Source organism: Helianthus annuus, chromosome 10, assembly GCF_002127325.2.
Source record: "Helianthus annuus cultivar XRQ/B chromosome 10, HanXRQr2.0-SUNRISE, whole genome shotgun sequence".
In the NCBI taxonomy this organism is placed as follows: Eukaryota; Viridiplantae; Streptophyta; class Magnoliopsida; order Asterales; family Asteraceae; genus Helianthus; species Helianthus annuus.
Window position 1 is genome coordinate 172,046,647 of NC_035442.2, and position 6,072 is coordinate 172,052,718.

General features: G+C 30.2%; 1 long non-coding RNA gene across 1 annotated transcript; it reads right to left on the bottom strand.

Annotated features, from left to right (window-relative positions):
• Positions 1-677: 677 nt before the first annotated feature.
• Positions 678-1,240, bottom strand: LOC110883522. Its single transcript, XR_002560498.2, has 3 exons — positions 941-1,240; positions 799-846; positions 678-707 (listed from the first exon to the last, which is right to left on the bottom strand). It is a non-coding gene; the product is annotated as an uncharacterized LOC110883522 (long non-coding RNA).
• Positions 1,241-6,072: the final 4,832 nt, after the last annotated feature.

The window sequence follows — 6,072 nt, forward strand, 5'->3', positions numbered from 1 at the left end:
CAAAAACATTATACCGGATGAAAAAATATCAGACCACTGTAAATCTTCAACAACACAATCAAAAAACATCGGACACAATCAAAACATATCATCATCAACAACAAACTAAAAGACTGTAAATAAAAATATGAGTAACATGAGAACAAAATCAAAACATCAACAAAATATCATTTCATATGATTGGAATCGGATAATGCAACATCATCATCAACAAACAACCAACAAACAACGAAAAAAAAAGAAAAATCAAACAATAAGCATCTGTGGAGAAGGAGATGAAGAACAAATTTTTTATAGATTGTTGGTTAAACTTACATATAACAGGTTCGATCAACAAAAAAAAAACATAAAAATCATAAAAAATTCACATTAAACATTTACAATAAAGAACAATCTAATATAAATTACATACCTGCAAATTATGTGGAACGATCTACAAACAAATAACAACGAAAATGATTAAGATCTGCCGAATGGGTTTTGAACAAAAAAAAAGATCCTATAAGATCTAATAACATAAATAAACAGTATAAGATCTAATTACAGATGAAACCATAGATGAGCTTTAGGGTTTGTAAAATTGAATGTGGATGAAAGATGATTGAATAACAAAATTGAGAGAAGAAACTAACCATATTGTGAAGAACTTTTGACGATTTCTCCCGTCGAGTAGGGTTTTGATGGATACGAAAGACCACAAGCAAACCCTAGATATGACAAAACACATCGTAAATCATTATTAAACAGCAAACAAATCGATCTCTTCAAATCTGGAAACATGAAACAAATAGCATTTACATGAAGATGAAGAAAGCATCAAAACATTGTCGTCCTTATGAATCTCATCTGAATATGTAAGATAGTTGATGAAATCGAAAAAAATCAAAGATGTATTAGATTAACAATACAAAAACAAAGAAGGAATGGCATAATAACATACCTAAGGACGATGAATCTCTGAAAAACGAAGAAGCAGATTTAGGAAATGGTATGTAGGGTTTGTGAAAAGTGAGGTTATGAGATATGGTGGTCTGGTAAAGATGATATATAGGATCCGTTTTTTAATATTGGGTGACCCGAATCACAGCCGGATCCCGCCACTTTTTTGTTAAAATCGTGAATGATGAAGGCATTTGAGAATTCCCTCCTAAACTCAAAAATATAAGTTGCCACATCAGCAAAAATGTCCCAAATCCAATGCCACCTAGCCCAAATCACATCTCATTTATATATATATATATATATATATATATATATATATATATATATATATATATATATATATATATAGATGATTCTTTTGTTTTGTTTTTTCTATTTTTTCATGGTTAACCCTAAATTTTATGCCATTGCCGGACTATTAAACTTCGTCAGACATGTTAATCAAACATTTTAGTTTTATTGTTTTTTTTCCTATTTTTTATCCGGTATAATGTTTGGTTTCATACTTTATGCTCATTTAATGTTGGCTGTATTTTTAGTTACTAATAAATTTGGTTTTGTAATAATTTCCAAAAAATTTGTAGTGTTTCTATAAATAAATTCATTTACGTTTTTTGAAACCCCTCCTTTTGTTTGTTTTATATTTTTTCCCTCTCTTATCAGTTTGTTTCTATGTCGGTTGGTTTTGCTTGACAAGGTTAGACTTTACTAATAAGTTTGCTTGATTTACGGGATTGGATATTAGTGATTTGATTTTCAGATTTTAATTTTTAAATTTTGAAGTCAATCATTATTTTAAATTTAAATTTTCAAGTAAACCATTATTGTGTTTGATTTTAAATTTTCGATTTCGAAGTAAAGTATTATTTTAAATTTAAATTTGAAAGTTTGCCATTAATGTGTTTGATTTTAAATTTCGAATCTGTAAATTGAATTTAAATTTGAAAAGTTAGACTTTCCTAATAAGTTTGCTTGATTTACGGGATTGGATATTAGTGATTTGATTTTCAGATTTTAAATTTTAAATTTTGAAGTCAATCATTATTTTAAATTTAAATTTTGAAGTAAACCATTATTGTGTTTGATTTTAAATTTTGAACGCTTTGAAATCTTGATGTTTTTTTATGAGATGCTTTGACTATATTATTTGTAATTTTAGGGATGCTTCGAGTCTTCTTCGACTATTGTTTTTGTACTCGAGTTGCATATCTAATTCAAATTGTGTTTTGTAATTTTAGGTGATGAGCTTCTTTCAGACTCCTTCCCCTACAAGGAACTCTTAAATGGGATCCTATGAGAAGTTGAAGGAAAGGTATATCTTGCACCGTTCTTTATCTATATCTATATATCTATATATCTTAAATGAGATCCTATGGGAAATTGATCTCTATTCATTCAATGATGTATATTCTTCTCCTCACCATTTTGTTCCATTAATCAACTCATGTGTGCTCTTATGTTTGATACCCGATCTTATTCCAGTGATTAATATCCGCTTGAGTAACCCAATCTGAGTCTGATTTTTTTCGTTAACGATTAAGGTAAACTTTCCCGATTTGGGTTTTCTGCAAGGCTAATCATCTAAATTAATTTGTTATTTTTATGGTTTACATCCTAAACCCCAGTTTTACAGTATCTCATGATAATTTTTCTTCGTTTTTTAGAATCTGATCAAATTGGGCCATAATCTGAAGAAATGTGTTTAAGCTACGACAAGGTGTGTATAGCATTATGATTGATATTATAAAAAAATAACTATAACAGTTTCTCTTCCTGTAATTTTGTATAGCATTATTTATAAAATGATTATAGGTATGATAAAAAAAATATAAAAGCTGCTCTTCCTGTCTTTTGTTCGCTTCACGTATCTTCGCTAAATCAATATGTTGGAAGGTTTGTGTATGTAGAATTAGTCTGGATACACCCACGAAAAAAAATGCCGATTTTATTGTATTTCTCATGACAGTATGAAGGCTATGGTTAAGGACAAATGATAAGATCTTCAAAGGGGTCGATGCTTTTCAAACTAAAATAGTGCAAGACACTAAGGAGGCTACTCTCTGGTGGATGATTAACATATCGATAGGCGTCAATCTCTCAATCTGGTCCAGTTTCTCTGGTTTAGACTTTGGTTAGTGTATGTGTATAGATAATTTTTTTAAAGTGATTGGATGTGTAATGGGGTAAGAGTATTTTGGATGTATCTTAGTGTGTTTTTTGGAAGCTTAATTGTTGTTTGTATGACTGTTTTGGTGATTAATAAAGTTTAGTTTACTGAAAAAAAAAACGCAATTTCAACCGTTTTTACCTAACGGGTGATTTGCTTTATATTTATCTCTAATTGCTCAAGTAGGTAAACTTTGAAAAATTGTTTGAAGACAGACTTATGATTAGTTTGTCTGTATTTATTTTATGTATAGATGTCAAAAGATATTTAAGGATAACCTGTGATTAACTCGATTAAAACAGGTTGTAATGAAATAAGTCTTTTTTTTAAAAAAAAATTGGTCTTTTCAAAATTGGTGAGGCTGTGGTATAAATGAAGCTTTTTAAAATCATATTAGATTATTAAGGGTTGAATGTATGTGATCCTATAAATATAGAGATGTACTTTACTTTAATTTTTTTCTATTATAGAAATTCTAATGTGATGGTATTTTTGTTGTTTCCTCTATTATTTTCTCTATATAATATAGAATAGAGGTTCCAATGTAAATGCTCTAAATATAGACGTTTACTTTACATTCTTGCTTTTGTATGTTTTTATGGCTCTTTACAACAAGAAAAAGTTTAAGAAACCAATTAAAAATTTATGATGGAGAAAAGGAAAAGATGATACTTTAGATGTTAAAGTGTTATTTTTATATTTTTAATTGTTATAAATTAAATTTTCCTACCCGAAAAATTTCCGGGTTATAACCTTATTTTTTTCTATAACAGTAAAAGGGATTTATAGCAAATCAAGTGTTGGAGGGTCCAGTTGATATCTCTAAGAACCCGTTTGAGTTGTTCTTACACTTAAGTAAGAATCTATTTTTTTTCAAATTAATTTCATGTAGAGTTAATTTCTGTTTCGTCCTGTGGTTTGTTAAAAATCACTATTTCAGTCCATTAGTTAAAAAATTGCGATTTCAGTCCGTGTGGTTTCACTTTCGTGACCATTTTCAGTCCATGTGGTTTCACTTTCGTAACCATTTTAATCCATTTATTCTGTAAGTACAGGGACTGAAATGGTTACGAGGTGGATTGAAATGGTTACGAAAGTGAAACCACAAGGACTGAAATCACAATTTTTAAACTAAAGGACTGAAATAGTGATTTTTGACAAACCACATGGACGAAAACAGTAATTAACTCTTTTTAATAATCTAGCAATAGAGCTTTAAATTCAAAATCGTCCTGATTGGAATTGATAATGTCAGAGGATGAATGCGATAGTGGAGTTAAAGAAGACATCATGAAAACATCATGAAGGTTTAGTTGACAAAAACTTAATTTGTAACGAACATTATGTAGATGTACTATTGGGACGTGCTCAACTGTCTCAAAATATTAGGCTTAACAATCACACTTTAACGTTTCTACGTTTAAATTATTTTATGTGTTTAGTTGGTGTTTAGCCACCCGCGAAGCTCGCGGGGTCTTAGGCTAGTTAAAAACATACTAAGATGTAAAACTACTAATACTTTTCTTGTGGAGTAAGTGACTAACTAAGATTTGATCCTTGAGATAGAATGTAATTTAGGAATTCTGGTGTAACTAGATTATTGTTTGCCGTTCAAAGTAAAAAAAAAGTGAAAAGAAATATTGAGATGGCAAATAGGAATAACATTGATGAAGTTTTTCACCATATAAATCGTGTATGGAGGGAGATTCAAGGAACCATAACAACGCGAACTGGAAGCTTTGATGAGAAAAAAATGAAAATCCATGCATTTTGTGTTCTTGAACAATCACTCACTCACTCACTTATGGAAGTTTGAACAAGAAATTATGTTCTTTTTGTTCAAGTTTGACCCAAACTTTGAACTTGGTCGGTTGGATTAACTGCCTAAGTTATGAACACGTATGGAAAGTTAAATTGGTGTTTTTTTATATATGAAACCATGGCAAGTTGAACCGTAGAAACAATCGTTATGACTGATAATGATTTGTCTATATAAAATCTAAAACACATTTGATATAATTAAAATTTCAATTAATTATGCATACACTTATATCAAGGTCATGTGATCGTAACACCTACACAGATAAATACATTTCATATATCCGGGACCATTTTCTATTAAACGTTAATAAAAAATAGACAACACATAAATACAACCTCTTGACCTCTCGGCATCGAAGGGTTAAGAGGGTCTAGTTACCTCTCAATCAATCACAGGAATTGTTGGACTTTTTAATATATGATATATAAGATTTTTCTTGGAAAAAAAAAAGTTTTGTACCCTCTAGCTAGTTGTATTTATATTGATCCGCAAGCATACCATATGAAGGAACGATTTACTTTATACCACCAAGCCCTAGCGAGGACGGGAGTGTCTTTAGTGGTGTGTTTAGACACTTCCCATATGCCTCTCTTCCAAAAATGTATGAATTCTAAATAGATTATATTTAAATTATCGAAGTTTAAGGAGACTAATATAAAGGTTGTATTGAACTTGTAATGATTTATTGTTCGTTTTATTTGCAATTCTTGTTGCTTTCTTTTCAAATGTCTTTCAGATTGGCAACATTGTTTTATTTTATTCGTATCTATTATCTATATTAAAACAAAACACTTTGGTGCCACTTGGCATTATTTTAATCCTATTATTGCCACCTGTCAACTTAATATTCCTCACAATTCTTATTTGAGCGGCAATATACATCGATTGGAGAAGCTTCTCACATACGCTTCTTTTATAGTCTCTCTCTCTCTTTCTCTCATACTGGGATTAGGGTTTTTTTGTTTCCATTGTTCCTCTTCATCACATAATCCCTCATTCGCATTCTGTTTGGAGAAAACCTAGCCGCAGACCATGGATTCTCATCTTCATCTTTAAGGTACTCGATTTAGGGTTCCGATTGGGATTATGACGGTGACTCGGTTTATACTTAATATTATGACGGTGATCTCTCGATCTAAAT